Here is a 10,757-nt window from a genome sequence, read left to right on the forward strand (position 1 = left end):
CCTGACAACAAACCCATTCTTTCCACACAGAAATGGGAAAATAGAATGGGTGCTGCTCCTTCCCTGCCTTTGAAGTCCCACTGATTTCATTAAAACCTTTGTGTGTGGGGAAGATCATGACTGTTTTCAAACATCCTGAATCCGGCCATGAGCAGATGCTGTGATCCCTGTACACACAGGCAGCAGCATTCCAGCCAGAAGGCACTGGGGCTGCTCTAGCACTGCTCTTCCACGTGAAACCCAGACCAAGACTACAGTTTGCATTTCCACAGACATCTGCTTCCCCATGCAAGCCACCCACTGATGAGCACAGCTCTGCAGACTCACCATGCACACGCTGGAACAGCTCACTTCTCTAAGACTATAAAAGGACTGTATAAAGGACAAAACGGACAGCAAATGCAATCAGTTTGGGCCTTAATCAGCTCAGACACCACAGTATTTAAGCTGGGGCTACAGGCAGTGTGCAGGTGCCACTACAGTTGCGCTACACGGGTGGCTTTCTGCTGGTGCTGGGCAATGGCACGGAAGCAGTTGAAGGTCACAACTGCACTGTCTCTGCTTGCTGGGACCTGTCTTCATCCCGAACTTCAGAAACTCCTGATAAAACTGAGCTGTCATTCCCTTAACATTCACTTCTTCCAATTGCTTTTCAGAGCCAGTCTTGGCTGGGCCTCCTGAAACCCTGCAGAAATACCTTGGAGACCTGTAGGCTGAGGATGGGCTGCAGCCCAGACTATCCCAGCAACCTGACACAAACTCAGAGACCCAGACACAAATAAACTAAAACAGAGACCAGATATTAGGGAATTTTCTTTCCTTTTCTGGAAAAGCTGCCTTGACCTGGTTATACAGAACCCTTCTCCATGCAGACCGGGGCCATGGTTCAGCCCTGCTTGTGTATCCATACGGGTTCAAGCCAATGCTTTTAGATGACGGGAACGGCACTGCTCACCTTAACCGTCTCCAGAGGAAAGGAGCAGGATCAGAGCTTTCCGCTGGTTGGCAGTTTTTAAAGCAGTCAGGTCAGTCTGAAGCCACTCACATTGCATGGGTTGTATTACTTCATGTTTCTTCCAGCCAAAACCAGGGTTGTCAACTCACAGCCTTATCACAGACCACCTGCATTTGCCCTGAGCTGCAGTTGGAGGTGTGACACCTCCCAGCTTCCAGATGTACTTGAACTGAGGACAGATGAATTGGAAGAGAATTTTTGGCTTTGGGAAAGGGCCCCACAGCCCATGCGAGTTGGTCCCAGCTCTTCCTCTGGTTTCTGACAAGTACCTGCAATGAATGGGAAGGGGCTGGGAGGGGTGAGAGCTGCTGCTCACCTCTTTCATAGCTGCGATAGCTGACACCAGCTGAGACAGTGCTGTGGGTCCTACCACCTGCTCCTTTGGCACAGTCTTTTCCAGTGCTTTGCCAAAGACTGAGACTTCATTGGAGTCGAGATGCTGCCTGTTTGGACGTTGCTGTTCTGTGAGGTTTTTCAGCCGGAACAAGCTCACCTTGTGGCCCTTCAGTGTGGGAGATTGGCAGTGAGCCTGTGTTACCCACGGGAGGAGAGAATGCACAAAGAGATAAAGCCAAATGTTTTCAATCCATTGAAAAACAAGCTTTGCCCTTTGGGATGGTTTGGGGATTTCTGAAGGTCCCATGTCTCTTTCAAGGTGATCTTGTATTCCACAGTCCAGGTGTTTGATAGCATCTCTCAAGCTTCTTGCTGAACCTTTGCTCCCAATCATTTTCTATACCCACAAGGGCACCAACCTCTCCAGCTCTGGTAGAGGGACCCCCATGAACCCAATGCAGGATTGCTAATGGTACTCCTGAGGCCATCCTGCAGCAACACTTGGGCCTGTTTAATCAGAGTTTCACCAGGAAATTGTTTTGAGAAGACCTGTCACTTTGTGTCTGACCATAAAGCAGGGAGGCCTGGGCAGGGTCCCGCCTGGTCCCACCTGCAGACGTGGTGCACGGTTAGTGATAGCTCATTCTGCTCCAGGGTGATTATTTGTGTTCCTTATGCCATTGCTCACTGCGTCTGTGAGCTGATCCTATTCTCTTTATTAGACGGATATTTGCACTTTCTGTTAATGTGCATTTATGATGCGAAAAGCATCCCTGCCCAAATGGCAGGCTTCCACTGTCGCGTTCATCAGCCAGTGTGTGTGCACGGGAAAAGGTACCTGCAGATATGTGCATTGGCTGGTTTGCCTATCGATTCACACTAAATTGCAGAGACCCCAAAACACTTGGAGCAGAGCAGTGCTGGCAAGTCTTGTCCACCAGTAGTTGGAGAGAAAAAAGGATGCAAACCTCTGGTGTGGAGCAAACCAGGAATCCTATTGGGTCTTGAAGTAAGTGGGTGATGGGAAATCAGGTTTGTGACACAGGAATGCTAGGTGAGGGGTGTTTAGGAAGAGATAACAACTTGTACCCCCTGTTCTAATACACTGCTTTTTCTTCCTCACTCTTGCAGTACCCTGATTTCTGGGCTGTGATGATGCCCTCCTTTTTCTAGCAGCTGCCTCCATTCTAGGCTGCATTGATACAGGGTGAAAACAGGCGGAGTATGTGAGAGTGGTGAGGTCTTGCAGTGTACCTGCCTCACAGAGGTCAGATGTTTCACCTTGAGCTGAATCCCTGTCTCTTTCCCCAGCGTCTCGTGTGTGTGCGCAAGATGTTTCCTTCTGGTTAGTGGATGGCTGCACATCTGAGCAGTAGACTATCATGGCTTGGCATGTGAGCAGTTTTTACACTGTTTTCTGGCTGGGAGCACAAGATGTATCTGCCCCACTTCCATGGGCTACTTCATGCCTAACAGGGCACATCACACAATCTTACAAGTGCTTTCAGTTATTTGATATTAATACCCTTTCCAGTGAGATACATGGTAAATCACTGCCCTTTCTTATCAAGGTTTGGGTTGAACAAGGGTAAGGTGATGTTTGCGTGGTTGGTTCCCTCAAAGGCCTGTCAGCACATGAGCCCAGATTCTTGATCTTTGGTGTTGCATCTACCTACTTGGTGTCAGGGCTTGTGTCTGCTTTATTTATTACTCTTCCTATCTCTCATCTTTGCTGTTTGTGCTGATTTGGATCTTGCATCAGAGCCTAGCAGCGTACCAAGGGCATGTGTGGCTTGAACTTGCTCCAGGGACTACAGCTCTGGTACTGGCCCTTGCTGGGCAAGGCAGACATAGCAGATCCGCATGCCTGTTTCCCTTTCCACAGGGTAAAGGTGGCATTCAGATCCTGCCCTTTCTGAGTGCTTTGGGCCCTGCAGAGGCAATGTGCTCTCACAAGCTCAAGGCTTAACTGTTACTGCGATTGCTGGGAAGTAGGAAAGGTGACTCATTCTCCTATGAAAACACTGCTTTTATTCAGAGCTTGGAGCAATTCCCAAAAGTAATTAACAAGGAGAAACTGCTAATTAAGAGACCTGGTGCCTACAGAAGTGTTTGGCAGAGATGGGTGCCATTGGCCAAGGGGTGTGTGTCAGTGGCCATGTTTGATAGGATCCTTCTAACCCAGGCTGTTCGCATGACAGTGAGGCCTGGATGAGCTATGGAACTCGAGAGCTTCTCCACACAGAGCTGTTGCCTGCTCCCTCCCAGGTTTGCAAACCAGCTAGTTTTACAGCAAAGTTTATCCAAAGGGGTTTAGTAGCTTCCATCTCCCTGAGTGGGAGAAACCATCCATCACTTCTGCAGTGGGAAGAGACGCGTGTTTTGTATTTATGGCTATAGCAAGCCCTGTCATCTGCCCTGGGTTGGTTTGGCACTGGTGGAATCCACAGCCTACCTGCTCAGCTTCAAGCAGTGCTTATCTTTACACCACAGGAGCAACTTGGTTGGCTCTGACCCAACAAACCTAAGAAACGGGTATTTTCTCTCTGAAATGACAAGGCAAGCTCACAGAGTCTCCCGGAAAGCAGAGACCATGTGTGGCAAAGACCCTGGGGGCAAGAGAGAGGTTTCACAAGAGTCTCACCCGTGCAGTTGCTGTTCTGCAGGAAGGTCCCATAGGAGCCTGGTCAGGGGTTACACAGCCAGGGGAGAGGGAGGAGGACCCAAACCCACGTGAATCTTTGGGATCACACAGCATTACATCATGTTGTGAGCAGTAGGAGTTGCCTTTAGCAACTGATAAAGTGTGAATATGCATTGTCTTTAGCGTGCCTACAGGTGGGCTGATTTCCACTGACCTGCCAACAATCCATAGCTAAAGCTCCAGCACAACGGGGGAGGGAGTTGTTTTGGTCCTGCTTTGGGGTCTGTTTGTTGGGTTTGGGTTTTTTATCCCAGGTAATTTTACAGCTTGAGAAGAGAGAATGTAAGGAGGAGAAGTGCTTTTGTTGGAAGGGTGAGCATGGGTGCCAGTGGGGGATCTGCAGGTATCCTGAGGCAGCTGGTAATGATCATAAACACAGAGGTACTTGAGATATGCGTTATCAGCCCACTGCAGAGGAGGGAGGGATGCTCCAAAGACAGGGGGTCCCCCTGAGGAAGGAGGGTGGAGGGGACCACCTTGAGAAATGGCACTGGGAGTGTGGCTCCTAGCAAGAGGAGTGAGCATGTGGGGACCTGGTGAGCTGCGGGGAGCACACGTGGGGCTCGGTACCATTTATTCCCTGTGCAGACTTAGAATAAGCTCATAACTGAATACCCAGATAAGTCCTGCTCCACTGATATTTCCTTTGCTTGACATTTTTACCTGCCCAGAGCTGAAGGATGCTGCATGCCTGCAGGGGCAGTGGTGCCAGATGGGGCAGCTGGACCATACAGCAGCCTCTGGGGGTCCACCTGAGAAACCCTCACCGAGCTGCTTTGAGCAGGGGCTGAGGCTCCTTCCGGCAGACACCAGCCTCATTGATCTGCTGCGTGAACAGAGAAGAGTGAGGAGGGAAGCCTCTTTCCTGGGACATGGGGATGTGTTGGGTTTGGGTACAGGGATCCTGACTCCCTGAACCAGTCCACTGGACCTTGATATCTGGATCACTCTGAGCTGGGGTTTTTACACCTGCACGGCTAACACACAGCTCCACACCAGCTGTATGCATGTACCTCCAGCTCTAGGCACGTACGTCTCCTCTGTTCTTATCTCTCCCCTGTCATCCCTCCCACCTGCACACACCTGAAGCACTGATCAGTTCTTAGGAAGCTCACCTGGATCCCTGGACCTAGCCTGAGCTTTGCACATCAAGGGTAGAGGGGGTCAGCTTGCTGCCCCTGTGCAACACGGCAGTGAATTTTTGCCTCCAGGAGCAGAAATCAGCCTCGTCCCTGTCACTTCCCTGTTTCCTGGAAGAGGAGAGGGTGATGTGGTGGCTCCGCGTCTGGAGAAGGAGCAGGAATGCTTTGTGTCTGGCTTGCTGCCCAGAGGGACAACGTGGGATAGGATCTTCCTCGGAAGCATCTCCCTGCCCCCGTGGGGTCAGGGCTGTGCTCCAGACACACTGGCACCACGAGGTAGGAATTAGTTACTTCTTTTGTGCTGTTACAGCCATCTACACTTGACATTAACGACTTGCAAATTGCTCAGGTCATTAAGGTAATAACTCTTGTCACTGTGGAAGCCAGAGCGTGGCAGTGTCAGAGCAGCTTTCCAGGGCTCAGCAGTGGCTGTAGCCGAGCTCTGTTCCAGCCGCTTTGTCCTACGCTTTGCATGACTCGGAGCTGGAGTACCTCGAGTCAGGGAATGGGCGCTTGCAGCCTGGGCTGTGGATGTGACCATGCACTGGCTGTGCAGTGCAAGCTCTCCCCTCCCTCCGAGTCTGGAGGAGGGAGCAAACAGTGGCAGGAGGCAAGAAGGGGGAAGAGGACGGTGTGGCTGGAGGATGCTGAGCACCTGTGTTGTGCTGGAACACAAGCCTGGAAAGCGTGAGAGGCAGTGGCAGGGCAGCCCAGGCTGTGCTTCGGGGTGTAGCTGTGCGCCTGTAAATAGAGATGTAGGCAATCAGACTTCAGAAGAGATTATTTGTGTCCTGGTCTGCTCTTATTCTCTGTTTATCACTTCAGATTTCATGGAAGTGACTCCAATTTACACCCATCAGGGATGGAAGAGTTAGTTCTTGCGTTGTGAGCTGTAGTAAATTATTTTTAGCAACCACAGCATTCATCATGAAAGCCTCTGTGTCTCCTCTTGCAAGGAAGGGCTGAATAATGAATGAATACAGAGTTGGACTAGTATCTATGGCTCAGCCATCCATGTGAGCAGACCAAGCAGACTGCATGCGTGCTGCTGTTGGGCAAGCTTGTGTGTCTACATCCTGGGAGCAGCAGCATGCCCGGGAGCCCTGTCTTCTTCTAGCCTGCCACAGCTACAGCCTTTAATTCCTCTGACCCCTCTCCTTTGAGGCTCAGATCACGAGATGCATTTAAGCTCAAATGCGAGTCTTCGGACCTTGGAGCTGGGTTGTAGGTATGCTTTGCCTGGCTCTATTCCAACCTGAGTTGACCTTGGGCCTACCCAGCTGCTATGGAATTGTCTGGCAACCTGCACTGCTGGCCCCGGTCACAATCCCTGCACCTGCTCCTCTTGCTCGGGTACTCTGGGACTGCCCCATTGTCATCCCTGGCTCTTGGCTTCCCTGCTCCTGAAAAGCATCCCCATCTGAGCTGCTCCCTGACACCCTGGGATTCCTGCAGCTCCCGAGATGAGATCCCTGGTCCTGGCCCTGAACCTGTGTCCCCACAGCTCCCCATGGCCCAAAGCTGACCACCAAGAGCCTGGGGCAGGTCACAGCCCTGCAGCCATACTGACCTGTAAGCACTCAGTGAGGTGTGGGGAAGGCGGTGGGAGTTTATTTGTCAGATGTGGCTGAGCTTTGCTGCCTACCTGGAAGGGCTGTTTCAAGGGTTAGCTGCTCATTGAAAACAAAGGATGGATGACCCAGTGAAGCTGCTCAGAGTAATTAGAGCCCCTTGATGTGGTCAGTCTGAGCACTCTGCCTTTTTTACTGGAAGCATTTGCTTTGGGGAGAAAAACACTTCCCCGTGCCCTGACTCTTGCTGCAGCCAAGCTCCTGGTGCATCCACAGCCCTTGTGCAAGTGCTGCTTGGTCATGCTGTGTCCAATACTGGTGGTACAAGCCTTGTCTCACCCTCACAGATGTTGTCCTTCAGCCAGGTTGAATTGTTTAATTCTTCAGGCCCATAACTATTTCAGGTCATGTACTAATGGGCTCGAGATCAGTTATTGTGCAGGGAATGATAAATGACTGTACACTGTGGCTAATGAAGGGGATAGATTATCGGGTTATAAATCAATTAAGTGGTTCTGAGGAAGTTGCAAACTGTAGGACGAAACGATGAAGGAAGAGAACAACATCCGATGTCTGGGGAAGAGCAGGAGTCATCGAGTGCCATCAGCCATTACATTGTCCCTCTGAGGGAAGCGGAACAGCACTGCTGTGCAGTAACCCTCCTTGGTCTGATGGCTGCAGAGAGGGAAGCCGGTGTGCTCTGTGGTTATCGGGTTATCAGGCAGCAGGCTGCCTCTTGCAGGAAACAAATCCTGCCCTGCCTGTGCAATCTGGAAGTGCCAACTGTCCTGATCCTCCTCTGGCAGCCTGGGTTGGTGTTGGAGTGTGGCCAGCACTGGCTGTGGTGACTGCCCACAGGAACTGCCACACATCTGCCAGATGTGTCCAGAAAGGGGTGCATCTACCTCAATACAGTTTAGTGGTAGCTCAACAAGCGCCCATTGACTCTGCAGCGTGAGGGTTTTCCCTGTCTCAGAGACTTCTCTCCTTTGGGAGAACATTGAAAGGGCTATTGGGCACCCTGCAAACCCGTTGCACAGCAACATCCAGTGATGACGTGGTTGTACCAGCTCAGATGGTAGGGCTGGCTTGGGCACTTGTGACACAGTCCCCTCTGAGCCCCTGTGTCAGAAGGACAGTCCTTGTCTGAAGGACACCCACTATGTACAACAGGGGTTAGCTGGGAGTGTGGTTTAAGGTTCAGTATTATCCCACCATGCAGTGGTCTCAGTATGGCCAGGCCAGGAGAACCCTCAGAGACCTGGCACCTATGTAAGTCCTACCTGCACACTCCAACAAACAGTCTGATAAAACCTCAGTTTCTAGGAGTTTCACTATTCTCTGGGACTGTGTCCAAAGTTAATATAATCACCAGAGAAGGGCAATCTCATGTATAGAATCATTGGAATTATAGAACAGTTTGGAGTGGAAGGGACCTTCAAAGCTCATCCAGTCCAACCCCTGTGCAATGAGCAGGGACATCTTCAAGTAGATCAGATTGCCCAGAACCACATCCAGCCTGGTGCTGAATGTCTCCAAGGATGGGGCATCCACCACCTCTCTGGGCAGCCTGTGCCAGTGTTTCACCACTCTCGTTGTAAGGAATTCCTTCCTCACATAAAGCTTGAATCTCCTTTTTCAGTGCAAAACCTCACCCCTCATCTTATGGAAATTTTGCTTCCGTTTTATTTGCAATAGGCTCAAGCTGCCTCCTGTGCGCAGAGGAGTATGGGGAGGATGGGAGGAAGAGGAAGATGCACACAAACGCCTGTCTCGGCAAGCACAGGCAGAGAGATGGAGCTCAGCCTTGCCGCTGGCTCTGATAACTGTGGGGACCAAAAGTAACCATGACATGTGTTTTTCTCGGGATCCCTGCGCAGAGTAGCTGCAGGCCTATTACTGCCATGGCCTGGCACGTTTGCATGGACAGCTGCTGGAACCCCCAGTCGCTGACAGGGCTGGTACATGCATCTTGTCTCCATCATAGGAAAGATTCTCCTTGCAGCAGGTGGAGAGCCCAAGGCTCTCAGTCAGACGTGCAGAACAGGAAGGGTGCAGCCCATACTCTTCTTTTGGAGATGTTTTTCAACCCAGTGGCCTTTAGGACAGTCTCAGTTTGGGAAGAGAGAATGATGATGAAAAAGTACTGTTAGGGAGCCGTGTGGCTTCCATGCTTCTTGTTGTCTTCTAACTTCTTGTTTTGTTCTGTACGAGCAAACCTTTACAAAACCAGCAATGCAGCGTTTTCTAAGTTCTAATGAGCTGTTTTCTAATAGTTACCTAATGAGCTGTGGCAAACAGCAAAGAAGCCTGTGTTTGCTTTAATCTTTTTAACTACAGCCTATCCTGGAAGCAAAATCTCAAGGGAAATGTGAACTCGAGGCTGAACTGATAACCCCAAGTGTGGGGCTTGTCCTGTGTGTCTCTGTTGCAGGCCTGGGAGATACCAGCACATGCATTAAACCATGTGTGTGCCTGAGCCTATACTGCACACACCTATATATATGTGTGCGCCTGAACCAACTTGCACAGCCCTGCATCCTGCTCACAAAGGAGACCAGGTCTTCATCAAGGTTTGCCTGCTCTTGAACAGTTACATTTTGCTGAAAACATCTTGAGGGAGCAGAGGTGACCTGAGCAGCAGGAACACAGCCATCTGTATTAGTGGTACTCACCCAGGCTGGATGCTTGGGTCCATCTCTGCAATGCCCCCGACACAGATCATCACACCCAGACAACTTTAACCCTCAGGCGCTTGGTCTCATTGGTATGAGCAGCCAGGTCTCTCTCTGGTCAGATCCCAGCAGGGTAGGAACTTTCCTCAAGTACCTTCTGTGTCTTGTTTTGCACTTGGATGGCAGCTGGTGGTGTCCAAAGACCTCCTGCAACTATAGCTACTGGGCTCCAGGTAGAGGTTTGGTCTGCAAAACCCAGCACACACCTTTGGCTTCACAGCAGCCTGAAAGGCCCATCTAGCAGGGGAGGGTGGTAATTGTGGCAGCAAGCATCTGAATGCATTTTGTCATGTTGGATGGAAGGTTATTTTATAGGATCGATCTCTGCGTTATGCTGGGATAATAAAGAAGCCTTCAGAAGGGATGAGCTGACCCTCTCTTTGCCAATGTTTATCTGTTTTATTACCAGCGAGAGCTCCACCTAATCAGCCCACGATTCCTCCAGGAGACAATTTTTCTTGTCATGATAAGGGTACATCCAGGAAGGCTGCAGGAAATAAGGTGCCCAGCTTCTCTACAGAGAGCCCCAGACAAGGAGGTTCCACCTCCAAAATCCTGCAGGAAAGCCTTTAAGAAATGCCTGCATTGTCAGTATGCAGGTGCTGAACTTCCCACCAGGGTGAGTGCTCAGGTGATAACTCTGCTTTTGATCTATTGGATTTTGCAGTGACTTTGGTATGGTGATGAGACTGCAATATCCCATAATAGATGGCTGTTTCTAGCAAGAGCTCTGCTATAATTGTATTTATGAGCAGAATACTTATAGAGGCCTTCAGGGAGCTTCAAGTGTAAAAACATTGCTATAACAACATATAGACAGCCAACAGCCAAGCAATTAATTTCTTGACTACAAGTGGTGTTTGGGGCTCTCTCCTGGTATACAACATCCATTAACACTGCAGATACTCTGCTGAAGGGAATGAGGGAGCTGCTGGCTGGACGCTCACTCTTTCTTCTGTGCTTTATGTACTTAAAGTTGTGTTTAAATAAAGTTCATTGGAGCTACAGGCTGCCACTGAAGCTCTGCTGTATTCTGCGGGAAAACACAGATTTGGGTCCTGTAGTAACATCCCTCCCTCCCAACCTGTCCTCCCAAAGGCAGAGGCAGGCACAGAGCTGTGAGCTCCTGCCACCAGAATGGGAAGTGAAAGCAGTTTTCTAAGCCTGTTTGTGATCCTGACCTGTTGAGTATCCTCATCTCTGTGTTTCCCTCTGATCTTTTCCTTCCTCTATGTTATGAAGGCCCAGGAGATG

This window comes from Pezoporus occidentalis, unplaced genomic scaffold, assembly GCF_034315485.1.
Source record: "Pezoporus occidentalis ecotype Australia unplaced genomic scaffold, CSIRO_AGI_Poc_V1 ctg289, whole genome shotgun sequence".
NCBI classification, from domain to species: domain Eukaryota; kingdom Metazoa; phylum Chordata; class Aves; order Psittaciformes; family Psittacidae; genus Pezoporus; species Pezoporus occidentalis.